Source organism: Alligator mississippiensis, chromosome 2, assembly GCF_030867095.1.
Source record: "Alligator mississippiensis isolate rAllMis1 chromosome 2, rAllMis1, whole genome shotgun sequence".
Classification (NCBI taxonomy): Eukaryota; Metazoa; Chordata; order Crocodylia; family Alligatoridae; genus Alligator; species Alligator mississippiensis.
The window spans coordinates 273,887,975-273,915,558 of record NC_081825.1 but is presented as its reverse complement, the minus strand read 5'-3'; positions in this window follow the sequence as shown (position 1 = coordinate 273,915,558).

The window sequence follows — 27,584 nt, the reverse complement described above, 5'->3', positions numbered from 1 at the left end:
ATAAGAATTAATGTTTATGAAGTGCTCTGCACAGGGAAGCATTGCTTAGCTGCCTTGTGCTGAATCAATACTGGCATCATACTGGTAGAAGAACACTAATGATCTTCTAGGTGATCTTCAGGAGCTTCATTGGCAGGTAAATCCCACTCCCCAGTATGGATATGAACTTCTAGTATCTGGTTTTCTAATACAACCCATTGCAGGAGACAGAATCTCAGCCTAGAGTAGCTCAGGGGTGGGCAGAGTCCAGCCCATGGGCTGGATTGGGCCCACAACAGACTCCATTTCCCAGCAGCCCCTGCCTGCATTGCTATGGCCAGTTTCCATGGAGACCCCAGGAGTGGTGGGGCTGACAGTGCTGAGCCAGGGTCTCCATGGATACCGGCCCAAGCAATGCTGGCAGGGCACATGGCTGAGCGGGGAGCTGCTCTAGGGACATGGCTGAGATCTTGCAGTGATGACAGTGTGGGCTGGAGCCGGGGCAGAAGATAAGCAGAATATGTTCTCAGAAAGCCTGCCTCAGCTGATCAGGCTTGGGAGATGCTATTCTGGAACCAGAAGCCACATCCAAAGCCATTTCAAAGCACCTTCAGGATGTACAGCTCCGAAGGGGGCTCAGGAACAGAAGTACAGCGTCCAAAAGCCAAAAATGGGACTGCAGCCATTAATAAATTAAGTGTGCACATGTGTGCAGATGGCTGGATTTAGCAAAGGATTTGAGTCTCAGAGCATGACAATGCAGCATTCTGCAGAGGCCTGAGCTAGCTAACTCAGCTGCCAGAAGCAGCACCATCATGTTATCAAAGAGCTCCACCTGGGCTAATTAGTCCAGCTTTCCTTATACCCTCAGTCATAGAGATTCTGGCAGGGACCCTAGAAAAGGTGTTAGAATAGGGAGCATTAGCAATTTCTTCCTCAGGACAAGAGTGATTTGGCTTTTGTTAAATACTTCTCAGTTTCCCTAGCTGTGAATCAGTGTTTCTTGACGCAGCTCTTCCTGATCTATAACTGAGAGAATGACAATTGCACAGGAAGAAAGGACCATTGACCATGGGACTATTCCCCTCTCACATACACACTGATACAAATCATAGATTTGCTGATTATGACTGCAATATATGAAGGTGTTTCAGAAAGTAACATTAATTCTGGACCACATCACTTCTCTACATAGTCGTAAGCAGTGGGTGTGTTTGACGATGCCACCACCATCACTGTTTCCTGCTGCTGTGTATTTTCCCCATCATTACACACAAAATGGTTTTATTTCGAAATTGTCATTACTGTCTGAAACACCCTCATAGATTATAACTACATGAATGACTGCAAATACCTGATATCCAAGAATAGACTTGCATTAATTAATTCTTGTTTGAACTACAGCACCTATTTTAGAAAAATCTCTAGTTTTGACTTAAAATCACCAGTGATAAGAAATTCAGCACACAACTTGGTGAGCTGTTCCAGTGGTTAAAATATACATTTTTAACAGTGAGGGTGATTATTTCTCATCTTAATTTGTCTAGCTTCAACTTCCAGCCAGGGGATCTTGGCATATTCTTGGCAGTTAGACTTAACAGCAAGTTTTTGTTCCCTATATAAGCACTACTGGACTGTGAGCAACTCACCCCTTAATATTCTCTTGAACTCTTGGGGTACATCCCCACAAGTGCACACGTGCAGTTTATGTTGCCTCAAAGCTGTCGGAGGCACTGCAAACTATGTGCGGTGCATGTGCACCCATCCATCATGCTGCTAATGTGTAGTGCGGTGGGTTTTTTTGACACCGGGAGATCCCAGTGTAAGAAACAACCACTGCTAAAAAAAGCAGCGTGGCACACATGGCAGCAGCATGCACTGTCAGAAACCAGAGCCTGCGGTGCTCCAAAAAAAACAAGTTTAAATTTTATAAACCTATTAAATTTAATGAGGATTAAAACCCATGGTGTGTACAGATGCCCCAGTGATCAAAAAAACAAAAAAAAAGTCAATTGGGGCAAAGAACCAATCCCTGTAAAGCCCACAAGAAACACACTTGCTTGATGATGGACCCTCCCCGCCATCTACAATCATGCTTTGAGGCTTGTCATTTAACCAAATGTTAATCCTTTTGATGTGTGGCTTGTTGATGTTGTATTGTGCCAGTATCTTAATCAAAATTGTATGTGATATCATGTCAAATGACTTATACAAGTAAACACTGGCACTTTTATTAACCAAACTTATAATTTATCAGAAGGAAAAAGATACCTTATTAGTTTGACAGGAGCTATTTTCCATAAACCCATGTAGATCAGCATTCATTAAATATATAATTATATACAAGATATATTACAGTCCTTTATTAAAAAGCCCTGTATCAGCTTTCCACTCTTCTGCCCAGATATGATCTCAGGCTGACAAGCCTGTAATTACCTAGATTATCTCATTACACTTTGTAAGTGCCCATTCCTTTATTTTGTAGGGAAGAGAGGGATTCTACCTTAGCAAATATCAGGTTGACTCAGCATCTTTCAATGGCTCAACTCACTTTTGTTTAAAGAGAAGCAGAGCTCCCAGGAGAAAGCAAGTTAGCAACCAGTGTGTGACATTGTTTGCCTTTCCCCTGGCAGACGAGCAATTTTTTCCTCTCTTTTAAGTAATAGTTGGCTATACTTTCTTTTTAATGAGTTTTTGGCCCAAAGCCCAAAACTGATCATATTCATCAGGGCAGAGGAGAAATAACCTGACATTTTTGGAAAAAGAAGAGAAATTGTATTTTTTATTACTGTGGTGAATGCCAGAAATGCCGATCTTTGCTCTGCACCTTCAGCAGAACATGACCTGTCTGTCAAGCATACCAAGCACTTCTCACAGCCACAAGTGCTGCCTCTTTGCTAGAGCACTCTGATAAGAGGGGGCATGAGGCTGGGTGATGCAAATGGGCAGAGGGATGTTTGTGAACAAATGCTGCCTCCTCTCTTGAACATAAAGCAGTCGCTGAGGGAGAAATTACGAGAAGATTCATGATTAATTTTTCCATTTCTTGGGTGGCAGACTCATCACCCATGACATAATAATGAGAAAGGCAGTGATGTAGTGCAGTGATGTAAGGCAGATGTTGCTTGAAAAAAATCAAAGCAGAAAGGCAGGGGGCAGAGCAGAGCTGTTTGCAAAGTGAAACACAAAGCTCCAGGATCAGTCTTGCGCCTCCGGCCAACACTCAGGAGCTGTTCTCTCTCCAGCTCCAGCCCAGCCTGTTGTGTGACTTTGGGTAGATGACTGAACAGCTCTGTGCCTCCTTTCAATACTTGAAACATGCGGATAATAAGAGGCTTCCACCTTTATTAGAGGTCTTTGAGATTTACAGACAGGAGTGTGTTTATTGACAAGAGTTATCACAAATGTGACAGTGAAGCACAGATCCAAGGTTTAAAAGGAAAGAAAAGGTTATGACCTTCAGGGTTGGGCTGGGATCTCTGAGCCAAGCCTTCCTCTTACAATAGGAAGCATTGCAAGGGGTATGGAAAGTGTGTAGCTGCCCTATGTGCCTCGTGGAAAACATGGGGTAGGGGAGTGAAGTCAGAATAATTAGGATGCAGGATGCAAGAAAATGTTATCTGGGAAAGAATAATAAAGATAAAAACCATAGTAGACAGCAGGGGTAGAAACAGTGAAGCTGTAAACAGGAAGGAGTGGAAATTCCCCTAAGATCTACTACCGTTGCTCCTGAGGAGAGGAGAATCATGAGACAGGCCCCTCTGGTATTTGCTGGACCACAAGAGACCGTATGGGGCATTCACTGTTTGCATAAAAGGTACAAGAGCTAGTAAGCCTGGATAGCTCTGGATAGAGAGGGAGCGGATATGGTCGAGGCCCCCAGAACCGAATGTCTGCATAAATGATCTTGCTCGATCCCAGCAGCTTGCGCAGCCTAGTGGAATGAACACGGGTTTGGGAGTAGGAAATACCCTCTGGAAAACCAAGATAAACAACTAATAACACAAATCCATAAGACATTTAGCTAATGCTCATACAAGGCTGTGGAAAGATAGAGGACTACAAAGTACTCAGTCTTCTCACATCAGGCTCAATATTTTTTTCCATTATTTTTTTTTTCCATTGACTTTTCAAAAGTTTCCATGAAACTGGGGCTGTCCAGAGCCCAGCTTATGCTACCCTGAAATGTTGCTAAACAGGGCTGTACTTGATGCTGGAATTCCAGAGAACAAGCTGCTGAAGAGCCCCAAGAGGCAGCCTCTGCCCTTCTAATATATTTTGTGTTTTAAAATGTAAGCCCATGTATAAATGAGCCAGTGTAGCCCATAGCTCCTGGCATGCTGCCCCCATACAAAACCCTGTGTGTCACAAAATGAGAACACCTTTGCTGCAGAGCCCATGTTCATGGTGTGCTCAGGACAGCCATTCAAGGGGATGGGATTCTGGGACTAGCTGTCTGAAGCACATTGCTAAAGCAGCTGAAGAGACTCCCTGGCTTATTTGTGGATTGTGTCATATGCAGCAGCTATGTATTTGTTTGCAGTAGCTTGTACCTTCATATTTCTAGGAGCCTGTGGTCAGCTGATGACAGCTGCCTTTTACTGTCCAGTTTTGATGCTTGTGATTGCAGGGTGTCACATATGCTCTGGGATCTCTTACCAAGGTTTTAATTTTGTTCCTTCTTGTTTTGTTTTCTTCTCATAATCTAATGTAGAAGCTATTTGAACTGGAGCAGATAGCTGCTCCGTGTTTGTAGAAAAGCATAACAGGCAGCAATTCAAAAGGTTTAAAATTAATGCAAATTTTGCCTCCAAATACTTGGGACATGTCAGACATGTAGGATTTACAAGCAACAGTAATGAGATTCCTACATGAAACAATGAACAGTGAAATATTTACCGGAGTGACCCACCATGTGCTAATGGGCATTCCCCAGAGTTTCTAACTCACTGAGTTGTTTGGAACTATTTCTGCAAGGGAAAGAAGAAAGCCACTAGCAAAGGTGTCTGAAAGCTCACTGCAGATGAGGGTAATGTCAGGAGACTAGAGAGTGGCTAATGAAGCTTCACATTTCAGAAACGACTAGGGGTGACTGTAGGGAAGTACAGTAGTGACCTATATAGAGTGGAAGGATGGGACAGGAAGGCCAATCTTTGATGGGTATAAACACCCAGGAGCCAATACAAGTGTCTAGAGCAATACAGTGGACCATATCTATGCAAAATAGGATGAAATTAAGCAAAGGAGAATTTGCGCTATTATTACATCCTACCCATATGGATCTTAAGCTTCCTCTTCACTGCTTGAAACTGATGTTTTTCTTTACATCAAGAAACCAAGAATTTCAAGGTTTCATCATTGCACAGGCAAGAAACCTGTAGTGTTCTTGTGAGATAATTAGGCAATGTCAGCACTGGAGCTGTCCTAGTAAATGATTTTCCAAACCAAAATGGAAATTTTTGCCCAGACAAAAAATTGAGGGGAAAAAAAGAATTCAATTTAGTTCAAACCAACCAGTTCACATTAGCTCATTCTCTTTGTTTAAATATTTTAATCAACTCCAAAGTAGATTTTGAAATCTTGAAATACCTTCAAATAAAAAGCCCAAAATATTTATCTTTGGAAAGATCCTTTAAAAAAATAGCTTCAAAGATTTCAAAAGATTTTCATTTTATTTAGCTTCATTGCACATGTATAGGCACCCCAGAGGTTGGTTTTCTGTAGCTTGTTGACCTGAATCAATGTTTCAGAGTAAGAGGTTCTGGCCAAATAATGTCACTCAGCTCTTGCCAGTATCCCTTCCTAAAACTGATCTCACTCAATGTACTGCACAGTAGAACTCTGTTTTTTCTCAGATGGCTAATGAGTGTTATTTATCTTACAGTAAATATACATCATTTTGTCAGCTCAGACAAGCCCTTGGGCTGTGTTGTGTCTCCAAAGGGAAGGTGCTCAGTATTTTGAAAATTTAAACTGGAAAGGACAAAACCCTAGAGAAAGTATATATAGAGGAAATAAGCCTACCTCAACATGGGATGGACCACCTGACCTAGCAGGTCTTTTGCAGCTCTAACTTCAGCAATTCTCTGCCATGCTTTAGTACATACAGCATGTTTAAGTCTGATAAGAGGGATGAGATTATTTCTGAATGGGTGCATGTGTGTTTCAGGGGTTTGTTGGTTCCAGTGTGACCAGACAGGGAGCAACCGGGCAAACATTTCTACAGGGTGTTTATACAATCCTTGTGCAACTTTAAACTTGAATAACTTTGGATGTACACATGATAGAAGCAAACTGTAAATGGCAACTGAAAACATAATTTATTAAGTTTCAACAAAATACAGATCAAATTTCTAGACTTCAACATAAGTGCCATCTTTCATGATACATTGTTCAATCCGACTTTCCAACTTTCCAGTCACTGCTGAATGATTTCATGAATTGCATATGTGATACTTACCCTATGCATATCTTACACTATGCTAAAAAACTTAATGAATTATGCTTTCAATCACCATTTACAGTTTGCCTCTATCATGTGTATTATCCAAAGTCATTAAAGGTTAAAGTTGCACAAGGACTTTATAAACACCCTGTATTGTACAAAACAAGGGCTTCACTCAGTGGCCTTCAAATTTCCTAAAGTCAGTCATATCACTTCTTCTGAGGAACCTCTACGCCTGGCTTCACAGCTCATGCATGCCGACATGGAAGCAGGTGACCCAGCCTGGCACTGGCAGCGCACCACCTCTAGGCTCACTCCACCATTACTCCAGTCTTTTTGTGGAACCCCTGATGACCTATTGCGGACCGCAGGGTTCCATGAAATACAGTGAAAACCACTAGCTTAAACTGAATACTTCTCATACAAAACAGCAGGCAGCAACAAGAGATAAACACAACATGGAATAGCAGCATCTATTGGCAGGAGTGCACAACTCATACACATAACACACAGAACATAACAGTTCTGTAACCAATTTAGACGGAGACAGTCCAAAATGGATTCACAGAAGAATAAGCTCAAATCTGACAATTTGCCTTGACTTCCGAGTCTATGTTACCAATTCAGTGCTGCCGACAGGTATGAAACAACATAGCTACTAGATTAAGATTTCAAGAAAATATTGGTATGGCTCCAGACAGGCAGAAGGATTTATAAACTCAGAAAGTGCAGGAGTGCGAGAGCTATTGAAACAGATTATAAATTAGCTTAGAGACACTGAACAAGAAATGTGTCAGGTAAGGACATACAAAGGCAGGAGAAAGGAATTGTGGAAGGTCGTGGAAGCTAGTCAGGTATCCCAAACAACTTTTCCAAACCTCACTGCCAATTCAAGTTTCCTTCCCATTAATAAGTTGCTTTGTCAGTTGACAGCATTCTACCAACCTGAATAACTTTGCATCCCCACCAGAGGCACTCATGAGTCAGCCATATAGACCATAGAGTCCTGGGGCACATGGCACAGGAAAGTATTCATGAACTGAGTTTGGCACACAGTCCTGTGTTCAGAAGATGGTCCTAACCTACTGTCATAAAGCAGCCGGCTTGATAGTACTGCATGGTATCATCATTTAGCTCTACAGTAGTAAGAGGCCTTGTTGGCATGTGCATTAACTGGATGGTTCTGGAGCCTGCTAGTGATGTGAAAGTTTGGATTAGTGTTTTTTGCACTAATTAGAAGCTCCTCTTGCTTTAAACTCTTACCTCAATTAACCTGTATAATAATTTTCATCATAACAGAGAAATTCAATTGAAATTAAAAAAAAAAAACTTTATTTGAACAACATAGCTACAACTGATGGTTTTAGTTGGTCACACTGTGCAGAAATTACAGTGCCTTTGTTGTACACAAGACAGTAATCATAAAATCATAGAAAATTAAGGTAGGAAGAAACCTCAGGAGGCAGGGCTGTCTCTGGAGGGGCAGAGGGGGGTGAATTGGGGAAACCACCCTGGGCCCTGTGTTTTGGGGGGCCCCATGGAGCTGAGAGGAGTGGCTGCAGCAACTCCATGCCACCACCGCTTGCTTCATGTCCAGCCATTCACTACCTCACCCCCCTGCTGCTGACACAACTGCTAGCGGTGGCATGGGACCAAAGCAGGGACAGGGCCCTGCATGGGCTGATTTGCTGTGGGCCCTGCACCCTGCTTGGGTTGGCTGTGTCAGGAGGTCATCTAGTCCAACTCCCTGCTCATAGCAGGACCATCCCCAACTAGATCATCCCAGCCAAGCCTTTGTCTAGCTAAGTCTTAAAAACCACCAAGGATGGAGATTCCACAATTGGGTAGCCTGTTCTGGTGCTTTACTACCCTCCTAGTGAGAAGGTTCTTCCTAATAGCTAACCTAAACTTCCCTTTTGGCAACTTGAGACCATTGTTCCTTGTTCTGTCATCTACCACCACTGAGAACAATATAGCTCCATCCTCTTTAGAACCACACTTCAGATAGTTGAAGGCTGCTATTAAATCCTCCTTCGGTGACTGTGTTTATACAAGATGCTGACTGCACAGTAGCCTGTGACTACTGCGCAGTAGTGTCATGTGTCAGGAAGCATGACATGATGCTACTGCACAGTCAGCATCATGAAGAAGCCATTCCTTGGTGCAATTGTGCAGTAACTTCACCTAACCATTTTTGTTGCCCTCTGCGGGACTTTCTCAAATTTGTCTATAAATTGTCTACATGATGAAATATAGGAAACAGTGGTATGAATCATAGCCATGTTTTCACTATTGATGGTATGTTCCTGTTCTTTGTAAGTTTCCATCCAAACCGTGAGGACTGTAAACTTCAGCAAGTGTTTGATGCAAGAGCTGCAATCTAAATACATCACACATGCACTATGAACTGCTAACTTTAGTCCCAAGTCAGTCCACACACAGCGTTAATGCTCTCTAATGCCTGCACATGTAGACGCCGGCTTATTCCCACTTACTGCACAGTAATTTACTGTGCTGTAAATTTAAGAAGGCATAAATGTACATGTACACATGCCCAGACAGTAAGAAGCTGATGTGAAATGAGCATTTGTTTTCAGTCCAGTTTTTGCTGGGCAGGTGTACATGTCTCCAAAACCCCATTTTGTCAGCAGACACCCTTTGCTGGCAGTGTCCACTAAGGCCCAGAACAAAATTGGTATGGAAAGGCAGTTGTTCCCACTACCTTGGGAGCTGTCTTTCCACATCAGAGCTGAGGCACCTGTGTGAAGAAGCCTCCATATCTACTGCCTGTGCTTATCTGGCTCTGTGGATAACAGGAACTTCAGGCTGTTAGAATGGCCCTGTTAGCAGCCTTCAAATTAGGAAGAGAAGAATTGATACCCCTGTGTACCTTACAGTAGCTACCAAATCTCAGCAACCCATCCGTCATCAAAGCTATCAGATAAATGCTTCTGAAACCATATTTTTCTGTTTTTCCTTTTGGGGGGCAAGGGGGAGGTTGGGAATCAACCCAGCATCTTTTGAAGTATTAGTACTAAACCCACATTTTTCCTCTCAGTTTCACTTCTCAGCAAGACCAACATAATCTACAGCATTTTGTAAGATTCCCTTTCATTCGGGCTGACAAACTATGCAGAACTGCTTCTCAGTGCTGTATTTCACATTGAGACTCTTTTGGGTTCCTTTCCCCAAAAGAGAAAGAGTTTTCATGATAAAAGTGATGCCTGCTGCATGGCAGTTTCAACAAAACAGCCATATCATGGACATGGGCTTTTGTAGTGTTGAGTGGCTTGGAAGCTGCATAATGCATCCCGATGGCAGTACAAATCATTAAAGGTCAAGGGCTTGTGGATTAACTGCATCCCCAGACAATTGGCTGATATAAAAAGGGCAGGACCAGAAGGCCTCAGACTTGGAATGAAAAGTTTTGAATAGAACTGATGCAAAACATATTCAGGGAGAGGACAACTTCCCAGCTCAAATCTTTCCAGTTGTCACACAGATTAATTGCATCACATTTCTGATATTAACCACAGTCTCAGGCTTGCGTCAATTGTTCTTCTTCAAGCAAGAAAAAAACCAAACCAAAACAATATCACTATTCACATCTAGAAATGGTCTCATCTAGATTCATAGATTCATACGTTGTTAGGGGTGGAAGGGACCTTGCAGATCATTGGGTCCAACCCCCCCGCTCTAGGCAGGAAGACAACTGGGGTTAGGTGACTCCAGAAAGGTGACTGTCTAGTCTCTTGAAAACCTCCAGGATAGGTGACTGCACCACCTCTGGAAGGAGTTTATTCCACAGTCTGGATGCCCTGACTGTGAAGGAGTTTTTCCTGGTATTAAGCCTGAAGAAGTCTTCCAGGAGTTTATATCAATCAGTCCTGGTCTTCCCCAGGGGTGCCCTGGTGAACTGTTGTTCACCGAGCTCCTGATGCACTCCTCTGATATAGCGGTAAGCTGCTAGCAAGTCCCCTCTCAACTTTCTCTTCTTTAGGCTAAAGAGGCCCAGGTCCCTCAGCCTATCCTTGTATGGCTTGCCTTGCAAGTCCCTGGCTCTCTTCTGGACCCTCTCAAGATTTTCCACATCCTTATTGAAGTGTGGCATCCCAGAACTGAGTACAATACTCCAACTGTGGTCTCACCAGTGGTGAGTGCAGCAGGAGTATCACTTCCTTAGTTTTACATGGTTGATGCATGCCAGAATGTTGTTTGCCCTCCTGACCACTGCCTCACACTGACAGCTCATATTCATACCATGGTCAGTCATTACCCTAGGTCCCTTTCGGCCATGGTGACAGTCAAGCTGTCACCACCAAGCCTATATGTATGCTGAGGGTTGTTTGCCCCCTGATGGAGCACCTGACACTTGGAAGCATTAAACTTCATCTGGTTCTGGTCTGCCCAACTCTTGAGCCTGTCCAGGTCTGCCTGTATCTGCAACCTATCATCTGGCGTGACCACACTGCCCCATAACTGGTGTTGTCTGCAAACTTGGCCAGTGAACTTTTCATTCCTCCATCCAAATCATTGATAAAGATGTTGAAAAGCACTGATTCAAACACAGACCCCTGAGGGACACCAATGGCCACTTCACGCCAGGATGACAAAGATCTGTTCATGAGAACTCTCTGGGTCCTACTCTCTAGCCAGTTTCCCACCCACTGAACCGTCAAAGAGTTGAGCCCACAATCTTCCAGTTTTCCCACAAGGAAGTCATGGGATACTAGATTAAAAGCCTTTTGGAAGTCTAGGTATATAACATCTACCATGTCTCCTGTGTCCAGATGGTGAGAGACCTGGTTGTAGAAGGAGATGAGATCAGTAAGACAAGACCTACCATGGCAAAAGCCATGCTGGCTGTCATTTAGAATCTTACCTTCTGCGATTCTTTAATGAGCTTTTCCAGGATTTTCCCTGGGATAGAGGTGAGGCTGATTGGCCTATAGTTGCCCGGGTCCTCCCTCTTCCCCTTCTTGAAGATGGGCACAATGTTGGCCCTCTTCCAGTTGTCAGGGATTGCCCTGGTGCACCATGATTTCTGAAAGAGTTTTGCCAGGGGTTCCGCGATTACCTCAGCCAGCTCCTTCAGCACTCTCGCATGAAGTCCATCTGGTCCTGCTGACTTATAAATGTCTAGCTTTTCTAATTGGTATTGTACACACTCAGCATCCACAGTGGGGAGGCTGTCAGTCCTGGTATGTCCCCTATGAGCCTTATCTCACTTGACATTCCCCAGGGTCTGTTGAAATACTGAAGCAAAGTGGGCATTCAGGAGTTCAGTTTTTTCCTGAATGTCATTTACCAGCAGTCCCAAGGTATTAAGCAGGGGTCCCACATTTCCATTTGTTTTTCTTCTACTGCCTACATACCTATAGAAGGACTTCTTATTATCCTTGACTCCTGTAGCTAACCTAAACTTTGTTGCCACCTTGGCTTTCCTGATCATTTCCCTGCAAGCGCTGGCCACTGTTGTATAGTCCTCCTTGAGGACCATCCCTAGCTTCCACTGCATGTACACCTCTTTTTTCTTTTTTAAGAGGACTGCAATGTCCCTATTAAGACAGGAGGGCTTGCCAGCCCTTCTGCTGACTTTCCCCTTTGCAGGAACAGTTTTCTTTTGTGGTTTGAGGATTGTATCCTTGAGCAATGACCACTCTTCATACACCCCATTTGCCTTCCCTTCCTGGTCCTGCATTGCCTCCCCTACTAATGCTCTGAGCCTGTCGAAGTTGGCACTTTTGAAGTCTAGGACTTCAGTCCTGCTGGTTGATTTGTTGACCTTGCGACAACAAATAGCAAGCTATCTAGAAGGCAACTAGCTCCCGGCAACTAACTCCTGGAACTCAGGGCCAGGAGCTGAGAAGGGAGCCGGGCACACCTGAGCCTCCACACGCACGTGTGCCCCCTTACCAGATCAGAGGCAGCGGCAGCAGAGGAAGCAGCAGAGGCAGCAGTGGGGGCAGCTTCAGCTGATCTCCCTAAGGTAAATGGAGGTGGAGGGAACTGGCGCAGCGGAGCTGGATCCAGTGGGGAAGCCCCCTGGGTCCCTTTTTACTGAGCTGGCAGGGAGCCGCATGCACGAATAGAGTGCGCCGGCGTTCGCACAGGCGGGCGAGCAGGAAGGGCCAAGAGGGAGACTCTAGCCAGGGTAGGGTGAAGGCACCACACAAAAATATAAATAAATAGCAATTTATAAAATGGTGTTGATGCAGAGTACTGCTAGGGCCCCTGCCCGGGGGGCACCGCCTACCCAGGGCTTGTCTGAAGCCTCCATCCAGATAGAGCCCATGGGGGAGCTGGCATCCCCCTGCCCCCCCCAGCCTGTGAGGTATGCTCAGCAGGGCTGGGGGAGGAAGGGAATGGGGTCCCCCACACCTGTCCTGCAGGCGCCCATCTTAGGGCCCTGGAGGCGCAGGTGAGGGAGCTTCAGGAGGAGGTTAGCAGGCTGAGGGGAATCAGGGAGGCAGAGGATGAAATTGATGGGTATTTTCTCTCCCTGCAGGGCTATGCATCCAAGGGAGAAGCACCCTGGGAAGTGCCCTCCATAGCAGAGTGGCAGATGATTCCCTCCAGAGCCAGGGCTGCTTGTAGCAGAGCAGTACTATTTCTTCCAGTGCAGCTGGAGAACAGGTACGAGGCCCTGGCGACACTGCAAGAGAAGGAAGGAGAGGAGGAAACCTCCGGAGAGGAGGCCACTGCACACTCTCCGCACTCTGAGCAGGCTGAAGGAGATAACCAGACCTGGAGGAAGAAACATCGAGTGCTTGTCATAGGCAACTCCATCCTGAGAGGTACAGAGGGTCCCATCTGTCACCAGGACCCCTTGACATGTGAGGTCTACTGTCTGCCCAGAGCAAAGATTCAGGATGTGACAGGGATGATCCCAGCCATCATCAGGCCCACTGATTACTACCCCATGGTCCTAATCCATGTAGGCACTAATGATGCGGCCAGGAGAAGCCCTGATCACCTGATGACAGACTACCACACTCTGGGGGACATACTGAAGGAGATAGGGGTACAGGTGGTATTCTCTTCTGTCCTATCAGTGAGCGGACGTGGAAGATGACACAAGACCTGCATCAGAGAGGTCACCTTGCGGCTTTGGAAATGGTGTCTCAAGGTGGGCTTTGGCTTCTGAGACAACGACCCACACATCAGGATGAGAGACATGCTCGGGTGGGATGGGCTTCACCTTTCCACCAAAGGTAAGCGTGTGCTCTCTTCTAGGTTGGCTGATCTCCGGTGGGCTTTAAACTAGGCTTATCAGGGGAAGGGGAAGACGAGGGCAGAGGAACCCTTGGACCACAAAACCAAGCGTCACCCACAAGAACAGCCCAGCCTAGACCAATGACAGGCAGAACAAATATCCAAGTAAGCAACAGGGGCCCAGGTAATACTGGGATTAGCAGGGCAGTAGATGCATCTTCAGGAGGCCTCAAATGCCTCTACACTAATGATCATAGTATGGGGAACAAGCAGGAGGAACTTACCCTCCTGCAAGCTAACACCAACCCAGACCTAGTGGGGCTCACCAAAACATGGTGGGACCCAACACATGACAGGGCAGCGAATATCAAGGGCTACAGGCTACAGGGATAGGACAAGGAGGAAAGGTGGGGGTGTGGTGCTCTATGTCAAGGAGAAAAAAAAATCCTCAACAAGTAGCACTACAGAGGAAGGGCACACTGAAGTGCTCTGGATTAGAATACAAGGAGGTCGAGCAGAAAGGGACTTAACAGTGGGGGTCTACTACAGACCACTCAACCAAGGAGAAGAGCTAGACCAGGAATTCTTAAGTCAGCTCACAGAGGCAGTTAGGTCAAAGGACATAGTCATCATGGATGACCTAAACTTTCCAGACATTTGCTGGGAAGAGCAGTCAGCTATGTTTGACCGCTCACAGAGGTTCCTAGCTGAGATACAGGACCTCCATCTAACCCAGTAGGTACACAGACCCACCAGGGGAGACGCCTTGTTGGATCTGGTTCTGGCCACGGGTGATGACCTGGTGAGCGGTCTGCATATGCTCGACCACCTGGGCAACAGCGATCATTGCCTGCTGGAATTCACCATCCAGCGCAAGGTGGCAAAGGCCTGCAGCAAGGCAGCAGCGCTGGACTTCAGGAGGGTGGATTTCAATGAGGTAAGAAGAATAGTCAGGAAGACACTGAGGTCCCGGAGGGGAGGGGAGTTGGGTGTCCAAGAAGAGTGGTTGTTCCTTAAGGAGACGATCCTCCAAGCCCAAAGGGAGGTAATCCCAACACGGATCAAAGGGGGCAAGAGGATGCAAAAGCCTCCATGGCTCACCAAAAGTATACGGGAATATCTCCTAGCTAAAAAGGAGGCATACACCCAATAGAAGGGAGGGGCCCCCACAAGGGAGGACTATACCTTGGTTGCTCGGGACTGTAGGGGGGCGGTCAGGAAGGCCAAGGTGGAGATGAGACTGGGATTAGCCACCCAGATCAAGGACAACAAGAAGTCCTTTTTTAAATACATAGGAGGTAAAAAGTAGGTAGTGGATAATGTGGGGCCTCTGCAGGACACACTAGGAAATCTGGTCGTTGCACCAGATGACAAAGCTACCCTATTTAACAATTTCTTTGCCTCCATTTTTCTCAGCAGGGACCGGGTCATCCCCCCCACTGGGACCCCCATACACCCCAGAGGAGGCACATCCAGGCCTAGGGTCAGAGAGGACCTAGTCAGGGAACTTCTGGAGGTACTGGGCATATTTAAATCAGCTAGTCCTAATGACCTCCACCCCAGAGTGCTGAGGGAATTAGCAGAGGTCATTGCGGGACCCCTGGCACAGCTTTACAAGCACTCATGGTGCTCTGGTGTGGTGCCAGAGGACTAGAAAAGGGCCAATGTGGTTCCCATTTTCAAAAAAGGGAGGATGGAGGACCCAGGAAACTATAGGCCAGTTAGTCTTACCTCGATCCTGGGTAAGTTTTTTGAGAGCATTATCCTGGCGCATGTCCATGAGGGGCCAGCAGGGGAGGTTATGCTTAGGGGCAACCAACATCTTGTCAGACCAACCTGGTGGCTTTCTATGACCAGGTCACAAAATCTTGAACGCAGATGTTGCGGTGGACATAGTCTTTCTGGACTTTAGGAAGGCCTTCGACGCTGTCTCTCACCCCAGTCTCATTAAAAAACTAGGAGACTGTGACGTCGACACCTACACAGTCAAATGGGTCACTAATTGGCTGGAGGGCCGCACCCAGAGAGTGGTGGTGGACGGGTCTTATTCGACCTGGAGAGATGTGGGCAGTGGGTTTCCCCAGGGCTTGGTCCTCGGGCCCGCACCGTTCAACATCTTCATCAGTGACTTGGACACGGGGGTAAAGAGCACCCTGTTCAAATTAGCACATGACACTAAGAGGTGGGGAGAAGTGGGCACACTAGAAGGAAGGAATAGGCTGCAATCGGACCCGGACAGGTTACAGGGGTGGGCAGAAGAGAACAGGATGGGTTTCAACACTGACAAGTGCAGGGTACTGCCCCTGGGGAGGAAGAACCAGCAGCGTACCTACAGGCTGGGGAGCTCCCTTCTCGTCAGTGCAGAGGCAGAAAAGGATCTTGGAGTCATTACTGATGCCAAAATGAACATGGGCCGACAGTGTGGGGATGCGGTCAGGAAGGCCAACCGTACCTTGTCATGCATCCACAGATGCATCTCAAGCAGGTCCAAGGAGGTGATCCTCCCCCTCTATGTGACACTGGTCAGGCTGCAGTTGGAGTACTGCATCCAGTTCTGGGCGCCGCACTTCAGGAGGGATATGGACAACATGGAGAGGGTCCAGAGGAGGGCCACTCGCATGATCAGGGGTCAGCAGGGCAGGCCCTACGAGGAGAGGCTACGGGACCTGGACCTGTTCAACCTCCACAAGAGAAGGCTGAATGGGGATCTAGTGGCCATTTACAAACTAGTCAGAGGGGACCAGCAGGCATGGGGGGAGTCCCTGTTCCCCCGAGCACTACCAGGAGTGACAAGAAATAATGGCCACAAGCTGACAGAGGGTAGATTCAGACTAGACATCAGGAGGCGCTACTTCACAGTCAGGGTGGCTAGGATCTGGAACCAACTTCCAGAAGAAGTGGTGCTCGCTTCTACCCTGGGGGGTCTTTAAGGGGAGGCTAGATGAACACCTTGCTGGGGTCGTTTGACCCCAGTACTCTTTCCTGCCATGGCAGGGTGTCGGACTTGATGATCTGCTCAGGTCCCTTCCGACCCTACCAACTATGAAACTATGAAACTTGTTCTGGTGGCAGGGTAGGAGGTAGGAGGGGATGAGTTATCTGTGAAAAATCTCAATTGACTACAGATTTCCCTAAATCCTGGAAATTTTCTGAGGTTAGATCAGCCAAGGCCAGCTTGGTCCCTTTCCTCCCTCTGCCGTTCATCAGTTGTGACTCTTAAGGCAAGCCACTTCCCCAATCTGTGCCTCAGTTTGCTCAAATGGAATAAATAATAGTAACCTCTCCCAGAGGTACTGGAAGTTTCCATTAATCAGATGTTTGTAGAGTCCAGGGAATTAGGGTGTTATGAAGGGTAAAGTATTACAAGGCAAAAATTCAGGGGCTGGCATGGAGGGAACTCACTGATTTTAATACCATTTCAGAAATTATTCTCTAAGGAGATGGTAACAATGACCTGGAATATGGCCCCATTTACAGAACGGGATAAGGTACAGCAAGTAATGTCAGACTAAATACTATTAGCAACTTGTCTTGCCTACACCTCTGTTATTGGAGAATTTAAGGCTGTTACATTTATTCTGTAACAGAATCCCAGCACTGTAAGAGCTCCACCACAATTTGAAAAAAGGATCTGTAGGAAAGCAACAGCTCTGAAGTTATCATGATTGTGCAGTGCCCCAGGTGTGCTAATGCATAAAATGATTACAGAGAAACAAACACTGAATACTTCTCATTACTGCCATAAGAAGCCGTGGTGCTTAGATATCAAAGAGGTAGCTGCTAAAGATATTCTCAGTTTGGCACAGTTTACCTTCAATTCCCAATTAGATCTCGCATTATAACTTGGTTTCCATCACTAATGTACTAGATTGCTTATGTTGTTCTTTAGAACCCAGATAGATTAATTACTTGGAGGCATTAACCTAACTGACAGCTTCTGAGACTATACAGAACATTTGAGTAAGTACCACTGCTGTTATTTGTATTTATTGAACTGGCACATTTTAGATCTCTTTTCATAGTAGAATACTCCACAGGAATCACTTCATTCACCTCTGAAATACAGTAGACACCTCTAGGAAGAGGACAACCAGTATTATTATATAGAAGAAGTGTCACTTGGAGAAAGTGTCACTTGGAGTCACTTCAGAAAGCAGTGACTGAAATGGACTGGGGGTCATGCTGGATAAAGAACTGAATACAGTCTTCCAATGCATGACTGTGGCAATTAGGGGTAAGGTTGGGTATGATGAGTACATGTCTGATAGTGAAATATTGCAGACAGTTCTAGTATCCACATTTTAAATGGGGCGCTGAAAAATTCAAGATGGTGCAGAAAAGATCCATAGAGGGAATGGAGAAAATGCCTTAAGTGGCGGACTTTAAGAGCTCCAGCTGCTTAGCTTATCAAGGAGAAGACTGAAAGATGACTCGATTGCAGTCTTACTAACTCCTATTTTACCCACTAGATACTTAATGTATTGCTTCTGGCGAGGTCCAGATGAAGATGACCAGAATCAGGGAAATACTATTTTCCATCTATGTAGATGACTAGTTCTCTTATACTTGCCACAGGGAGCAAAGGCTCAGCTTGTACACCCATAGAAGTGAATTCTACCCACTCTAACTCTAAGACTCTCTCATTCTTTTCAGTGGGCAAGACTTTGATGCCTCCAGAAGTACATGGTTCTTCATTTACTCCAATGGGAATTTTCACTTCTGCTAAGATGCCTCTAGACTTCAGACCACAGACACCCATCTCCCCCCTGTGTCTAAGAGGTCTTGACCCCACACTTCCTATGTCCCAGCAGAATGCCCAAATCATGAAGCTACAGAGCAGATTTGGTTCTGACCAACTTTTAGCCTCCTCCTCTTGAAGTGGGCTCAGTGGACAACCAGGAAGGAAATAGATCATGGGACAAGAAAGAGAATAAGCAAGAGGAAACCTAACTGTGTGACACAGGGAAGAGGGCACAGCCTGGCAGGAAGGGAAATTTGCCTTCCATTCCCTGTTCCCTAAGATCTTTATTAATTTTACCCAATGACTTTTAATACAAAATTTAACCAATAAACTCAGCTATACCTGGAGTCATGGCATTATTCTAAATTGTATTTTAGTAACAGGGGAACTCCTGGCCCAATGGAATCACTTTAGTATAAGTAGGAGGAGACCCTGGCCTGCAGTGCACAGGGCAATCTGGAAACTAACAGATCATCCATCCATAGTGTGTCCACTCCACCCTCCTGTGTGAGCTGGATGTGTGATAACAGGTGTCACAGGAAAAGTGTAATTTAAGGAAAAACGGAAGAAAGGCAGTGTCCTGTAAGGGCTAGTGACAGAGGGCTGGAGATCGCTGAGTACTGTGCACCCGTGGATCTTCTTTATCTGAAAAGGAAGTCAGAGACCTTGGTAGGTTTGCTCCTGCCAAATCACCAAGCTTCCTTTTCTTCTCTGCAGACACAGGAACGTAAACCTCCCATTAGGAATTCTGAATTATGCCTTCCAAGAGGCTGCTCTTGCAGGAAGAAGGACTGTATTGAGGACAGTCATTCAAAGATGGTTTTCCAAACCACACAGTCTGGACATCAAGGCCAGCCCCAGGTGGATGGAGTTTCAAGCAGATGGAGCACTACCTGAAGAAGCTGCTCTGTCTCCAAAGTTGTTTTATGCAATTTCCTAATGATTCTGTGAAACACAATGCACAAACAATAGTGGAAGCAAGGTCTACCCCCAATGTTAGTGCAGCCTCCACCTTCCTGAGACAGCATCAGATTGTCTCTTGTTTCTTTCCTTTCTGTCTGTCCCTTTATGTTATTTCAAATGTAACGTACCAAGGGAAGTGAATGATGGATTCTCCATCTCTTGATGCCTTCTAAACAAGTTTACTTGCCTTTCCAGAAGCTAGAGTCTAACCAAGCAAGAGCTAATGAGCTTGGTACAAGAGCAAATGAGTGAAACCTTCTTTGGCAATCCCTCGCAGTTGAGGATGCATGTCTTCCATGGTTATCTTATCTGTGGATCCAAAGATGGCTGGTGATGGCTGATAATGCCAGAATCAACAGACGCTGCTGCAACTTGGGCATGGGTTTCTGTGTGAGGTGGGTGGCTCCAGATTCTTGTTTTGTTCTGCAACATGCTGTTTCTGCTGCTCCCACTTTTCGGTCTTCTGATGGCATCGTAAGGTTTCAAAGTATTTAGATCCTTACAGTAGGCTCTTCCTCCATTTGGGGTGGTTCTGCATGATAGTTTCCCACAAGTTGGTGTCAAAGTTGCATTTTTTCAAGTTGGCCTTGAGGACATCCTTGAAGCACTTTCTCAGCTTCCTCTTGAGTGTACACCCTGACTGAGCTAGGAGAATAAAACTTGCTTTGGGAGTCTGGAGTTGGATATCCAGATGGTATGGCTAGCCCAGTGAAGTTGATGTCAGATGATCGTCTCCTCAATGCTCATGGTGGTTGCTTGTGAGAGGATGCTAATGCTGGTGCATTTGTCTTCCCACTGGATTTGAAGTATCTTCTGCAGGCAGTATTGATGGTACTTATCCAACAACTTAAGGTGTCTCCTGTACATTGTCCACATCTCAGCTCTGTACACTAAGAGGAATGACAACTGCTTGATAAACCATGACCTTGGTTTTGGATCTGATGTCTCAGTCTTTGAATACCCATTTCCTCAGGCATCTGAAGGCTGCACTTGCACATTTGAGGTGACAGAATTATAGAATCCTGGAACCAGAAGGGACCTGTAAGATCATCAAGTGCAGGCCCCTCCTGTGGGCAGGAAGTTATTGGGCTCAGACAAGCTCAGCAAGGTGCTTGTCCAGCCTTATCTTGAACACCTCCAAGGAGGGTGATTGCACCACTCTGATGGAAGTGTGTTCCAGACCCTGGTGACTCGCACAGATAAAAAGTTCTTTCTTTATGTTTAGCCGGAATTTACTCTCTATTAGCTTATTCCCATTGAATTTACTCTCTATTAGCTTATTCCCATTGGTCCTCATCCTCCCTTGAGGTGCCGTCCTGAAGAGTTGCTCCCCTAGATCTTGGTGCTCACCCCTGACGTACTTCTCTTACTCAGACTGAACAGGCTCAGTTCCCACAGTCTCTCCCCTTAGGGTCTGATCTCCACACCTTTAACCATATGGGTGGCCTTTCTTTGCACCCTCTTGAGCTTATCCACATCCGCAAGAGAAGGTTGAGAGGCGACCTTGTGGCTGCCTATAAGTTCATCACGGGGGCACAGAAGGGAATTGGTGAGGTTTTATTCATCAAGGCGCCCCTGGAGGTTACAAGAAATAATGGCCACAAGCTAGCAGAGAGCAGATTTAGATTGGACATTAGGAAGAACTTCTTCACATTTCGAGTAGCCAAGGTCTGGAACGGGCTCCCAAGGGAGGTGGTGCTCTCCCCTACCCTGGGGGTCTTCAAGAGGAGGTTGGATAGGCATCTAGCTGGGGTCATCTAGACCCAGCACTCTTTCCTGCCTATGCAGGGGGTTGGACTCGATGATCTATTGAGGTCCCTTCTGACCCTAACATCTATGAATCTATGAATCCTTGTTAAAGTGCAGAGCCGAGAACTGGACACAGGAGGGTTGGTCCTTTGTCCCCTTTGCCTGATGTCCAGTGCCAGAGGACTTTTCTCAGCATGGGGGGCTTCAGCTGCCCAGGGGCCCAGCAGGCACAGGGTATGCCATGCCATGTGTGGGGCAACTGGGAGGCAACTCAGGAGTGAGAGTGCCCACTGACAGCCCTTTTGCATGCCCTTTTGCACGAACTCCTGCATTAACTCATGTGGCTCCCTGGGGGCTTGGCTAAATAGGAGCTGGGGGGGGGGGGAGGGGGGTGACCCCCCCTCAGCTCCACTCAGCTGCCCTCTCTAGCTAGTGCCTTCTCACTGTGGGCCTCACTTACCTCCCGGCTGGAGGTCAGGTTGGGGTCCTCCGGAGGGGTCTGCTAGGGGTCTTTGCTCTCAGGGGTGTGACGGGCTTGCACCCATGCATTTCCACCAAGAGCTGGTCCCAAGTGAAGAAAAACTTCCATTGGGACCTTTTGTTGGATTTCTTTGTCAATGTCATCCTTGTGTGAGAGATGGCTTCCAAGGTACGAGAAATACACAAGATTCTCCAAAGTCTCACCATGAATCTGAATGACTGTAGCTGAGGGCTGCTCATTGTTGATGGAGGACTCTAGTCTTCTGAATGTTAAGCATCAGCCCTATTTTCTTGTATGCCTCAGTAAAGATGATGATTCCCTGAAGGTCCGCTTCTGAATAAGCACAGAGTATAGCATCATCAGTGTATTGTTCTTGCAATGATTTTTCCTGTGGTGAACAGCAAGGTGATCCCAAGTTAATTTCCACAGTTGGACTTGCCTCCTTTCTTGAAGATTGTCACAATTATGGCATCCTTGAGGTCATCTGGGACTTCCTCATCATTCCTGATCCTTAAGATGAGGGCATGGAGCCGTGATGTGAGCTCCTCTCCTCCTTGCTTTAAGATGTCAGCAGGGATTACATCAGCTCCAGATGCCTTGTTGTTCTTCATCTGTTTGATGGCTTTCTTCACCTTGTCAAAGGTTGGAGGGATTCCAAGATTGTCTCTGACTGGGTGTTGAGGGATGGAGTTGAGAATACTCCATCTTGTCAACAACAGAGTCTTGACTGAGAAGGTCTTCAAAATGTTCCTGCCAAAAGGTGTTGATGAGATTAAACAGTTTACCATCCATTCAGTAGATTAGTCCCTTTCCTTAATCAGGTCACCTCCATCCTTAGGTCTCAAGATGGTTTGTCTCTGAGTGCTCCAGTTGTAGATGGCTTTGGTGGCATTGAGAAAACCATGCATATCGTGAATGGCAGCAAGACGTTGAATCTCCTTTGCCTTCTCTTCCCACCATCTGTTCTTCATATTGCAGATCCTCCTTTGGACCCCTGCCTTGGCTTGTTGGAGATTCAGTTTCTTTTGCTTGGAGCTGATGTCATTCTGTCAAGCACAAAAAGCCTTGTGCTTGTGGTTGATCAACTCTTGGATTTCCCAGTCATTATCATCAAACAAGTTTTTATGTTTCCTAAGAGAATCTAAATGTGTCTTCACAGGCACTGATGACTTGAAGGTACCCCAAGTGCTGCCAATATTCTCACATTAATGTTGATTGGAATTTGCCAGTTTTTCATTGAGGCACTGGTGGAAGAGGTCTTGCTTGATTGGTCCTTGAGTCCTTCAACCTTGATCATCTGTCAGCATTGCTTATCCAGCAGCTGTTGCTTGGGAACCAGTTTGAGTGACATAACCTAGTGGATGAGTCGCTGCCTAACCAAACCGAAACTAATGCAGTCAGTACAAGAGCAGGTGAATGAAATACACTGGCTGTGATACACAGGTAGTCAGGCTATATGAGCTGAAAGTTCCTTCTAGAGCTGTGCGAAATTTCAGCAGCCATTTCATTTCAGAGGTGTTTTGGCCCATTTCAGTGCCCAAAACACCAAATCCAAAATGAAACAGAAGGCTCCAAAACATCTCCGAAACTAAAAGAAATAATCAGAAACATTTCAGATATTTCAGAATGTTTCAGAGTCAGGCTTGCAGGGAAACAGAAACTTAGAAGAGGGAGGGGAAGAGAGAGGGGGAAGGACTGCTCTGATATTAACATCTGTAGGTGGCCAGTGTCTGTGACCCTGAGGTCCTTCCAATCCCAGTGCTTTTGGGGAGGGATGGAGAAATATGGAGGCATATAAGGCTCTGTGTGAAGCCTTTCTCTGTCTTTTGTGAGCTGTCTGTCTGGAATCAACAGTGTGTGAAAGGTACTGGCTGGCTGCAGTGACTGGCTTCCTAATCGGTTTATTGCTAATTTATCTTTTTTAAAAGGATTGGCTATACACCTTTCCAATATATTACAGATAGAAGATATAGTAAGCAGATAGAAGATGATATAGTACAAACATAGAAGAAATATATTATACACACACACACACACTAAATAGAAAGAAGATATATTGCATGCGCGCACTTGTGCGCACACACACACACACACACACACACACACAAATATTTTAAACACATACGGGATGCATTACACACACAAGTTTTCCAGCACAGCAGACATTATGAAGTGTGCTGGAAAGGCAGGTGCCAGGTCTTCTCGCAGGGGAGTGAGAGGAGGCAGAGGGAGATCTGTAAGTTCCACCTCCCCGCCAAACCTAGACGCACCCTCTTCCCTAGCAGCCATGAGGCTTCTGCTGCTAGTGGCATCAAGGAAGTGGGAGCAGTGTCTGCACCTGCCCCACCTCCACTAACACCAGCAATAATAGTAACCCCCAGCACTACAAGTATGACAAGCACCAGCATGACAGTCTCCTCTACCCCAATTTCAGTTCCCAGTGTGAGCCTCCCAGTGCCAGAGGAGGAGCTGGACCTGGAACTAGGGGAAATCAGTGCCATACCAAGGAAATTCTGGGGAAGGAGGGGGAATCTGAGTTTGTGCTCCATACCCCTCAAAATTTCCCATAGAGCCAGGTCTCCTTCCCCAGAAGGCACTGTGGAGGAGGTTGTGGGGACAAGTGGTTCAGCTTCTCCTGTCATTGTGCCCCTGCCTGCTTAGGAGGGGGATAAGGCAGAATCTGCACCCACACCCCAGAAGCGAGGGGGTAGTGTAGTGTGAGATCATTTTGAGGTGGCAGACGATCCCAAGTATGCTATCTGCCAGCACTGCTGATGCAAGACCAGCTGGGACAAGGACAAGAAACACTTCAGCACCACAGGGATGCTGATGAATATCAAGAGGCACCACACCCTTGCCCTTGCTCCTCCTCGGTCTGGCACCAGTGGGAGTGTGCCCAAAGTGAAGTTCCCCTCTGGGTCCAAAGCCCCCATCCCCCAGAAGCAGAGGCAGGCCATCCTGGGCCAGCGGGGGAAAGACAGAGACAAAGGGGGGCACATTTCCAAGGTGAGTAAGGTCACCCAGAGCACTGGGGAAATGCTTGCTCTGGATGGCCAGCCCTTCTCCTTAGTTAAGCATCCAGGGTTCAGGCAGCTCATAGCGCTCATGGCCCCATCATACTGTGTTCCCGCATACTCCACCTTCAGTAGGATGGTGGTGCCCTCCCTGTATGAGGCATGCAGGGAGTACTTGAGGGAGAAGCTGCACAAGGCAGGTCTGCAAGTGGCCTTACATTTCACCTCAGACATTTGGAGCAGCCAGGATGGAGATAATGTCTACCTCTCCTTCGCAGGGCACTGGTGCAAGCAGTCAGGATCTTGGTGGTCTCTCTTTCAAGTGGAGATGATGGATGAGTCCCACATGGCAACAAAGATAATGGAGGCATGAACCGCATGGTGCGGGGGTGGCTTGTTGGGCAGGGCGAGCTCACCCGTGGGTTCGTGGTCACCAACAACGGGACCAATATGGTCAAGGCAGTGCATGATGCCACATTTGTTGGCATCCACTGTGTGGCACACAAGTTCCACCTTATAGTCAGGGATGCCTTGGAGGGGGACAGGGCTGCTGGTGATGATGTCATCACAACCAGCCAGCTCATTTGAAAATGCAGGAAGGAGGCAGGCTACTTCTACCAGAGCATCAAGGGGGGAAACATGCTGCGAGATAAACAGGCAGAGCTGAGCATCCTGCAGCACAAAATTATGCAGGATATGGAGACTCGGTGGAACTCCATATACCTGATGCTCAAAAGTCTGGTCAAGCAGCAGAAGGACAGCCATAAGATGGCCTTGCTCAGGGAGATTGGGATCAGCCACCCCCTTAACAAAACAGAGTGGGATACCATCTCCCAGATCTTGGTGGTCCTCAAGCCATTCCTCGAGGCCACTGAGAGCCTCAGCACTGGTGATGCCCTCCTTAGCCAGGTGATCCCCATAGTGAAGGAGCTTCAGAACCAAATGGAGTAGTTCTAGGGGATTGATGTTTCTGGCTGGGGCAAGCCACTGTCACCAGAGGTGCATGCACTGGTGAAGCAGCTGAAAGTGGGCATCAAGAAATGACTGGATCCATTCCGGTCCAGTACAATCCACGTGCTGGCAGCCACGTGTGACCCAAGGGTGAAGGGGAATGTGTGCACCAACAAAACCCTGGATCACTGAATGGAGGTGCTGGTTAACAGGGTCAGGGAGGCAGAAGGGCAGAGGCAGGGGGACTTGAAAGAGGGGTAACCACTGTCCCATGCCAGCACTCCATCCACCAACCAGTCTTCTCCACCACAGGTGCTACCAATGTGGGCCAAGGGCATGACTTCCATGTTGGGGTTCAGAGGCACCAGACCCCAGCATCAGGCAGGTAGTGCTGAGGTCTTGGTGGCTACCTATCTCACCGATGACATGGAGCCACTGCTCTGTGACCCCTTGGCCTACTGGGCAAGCCACAGCCAGATGTGACCGGATCTGGCCACAGTTGCCCAGGAACACCTATCCTGTCCACCGACCAGTGTTCTGAGTGACAGGGTGTTCAGCATTGCGGGGATGTTGTGACACCCCACCACACCTCCTTGGACCCTGGTTTGGTGGAGCAGCTGGTGTTCCTCACAGTGAACCTCCCGCTGCTGGGGTTCCCCAAGCTCGATGTGCAGACAGAGTGAGTGCCACCCTCCTCACTCCATCCACACCTATTTCCTTTTTAGTTTTTTTTTAAACCATTTAATGCCCCACTCGCAGAGCTGGAGTCAGCACTCACTGTATCACCATCCAACAGGGGACAAACATCTCCCTGCTGAGCTCTCATGCCAGGACAAACTTGGAGATATGGACTGGGGCTATGGGGAAGGAGGAGGCCCCAGGTCCTGGGCATGACCTAAAACTGTACGCTGACAGGGTCAGGAGGCCTGGTAGGACTGCCAGTGGTGCAGCAGCCCCCAAGAAATGCCAGGACCACAAACCTCCCTGGTGAAAGGTGGGTAGGAGGCACCTTATAACCTCCAGCCACCACACACACCCACAGTCCTGGCTGGGGAAAGCCCAGACCCCTAAGATCTTTGAAAGTCCTGAGACTTGCTGGTTGGAGTGGAGTTGTGAGGCTCCAGGTGAGCTTGGCTGCCTGGGATGCCATCTGTGAGGCATGGGCCACAGTGTTAGGGGAGGTATGGAGCTGCAGAATGGATGTCACTCCTAGACATCAGGGGCCTAAATGGGCAACCTCCCACCTGGGAAAATTCTGAATTGGTTTTCACTAAAGGCGTGACAGAAGAAAGAGGGGTGGGTGATTGGCCCAGAAACAGGAAGGTGGGCTGAGATCTCACTTGCACTGAGGAGGCCCCCTGTTCTTCCTGGATGGAATGAATAGTGAAGAATGCAAAGGCTGGCATGCAATGCAGGCAAGAAAGCCAGTCAGTGAAAATGTAAATTGAGGTGTCAAGGGATGAGGAACAGGCTGGGAGGTGGGGAGGGAACAGGGATGTAGCTTGTAAAAGCCAGGTTATAGTGTATCATAAATCCAATGTCTATATGGAGTCCATGAGTTTCTGTATCTAGGAGGTTGATGTGAAGTGAAGTTCATAGGCTTGTCTGTGAAAAGTGGTTTGTTAATTCCCTTTGAGGATAAGGCCTGAGAGATTGGAAACAGAGTGGCTTTCTTGTGAGAAATGTGCCCCCACAGGTAGTCAGGTATTCTTGTCTGTAATAGATTTCCGGTGTGCATCCATTCTGGTGCACAGTTGTTGCTTGGTCTCCTATTTTCCATCAGGGCATTTGGTGCACTGGATGAGATATATAACATTTATGGAGGTGCAGCTGTAAAATCCAAGAGTGGTGATGGTTCTGTTGTGGGATGTAGTAATTGTGGGGGTACTGGGGATATGTTGGCAGGTTTTTAATTTCTTGTCATGGCATGGTCTGGAGCCATTTGGTGCGTTTTGGGCAGTAGGAAGTTTGCTTCTGGTGATGAGGTTAGTGAGGTTTGGTGCTTGTTTGAATTTACAAACCACTTTTCACAGACGAGCCTATGAA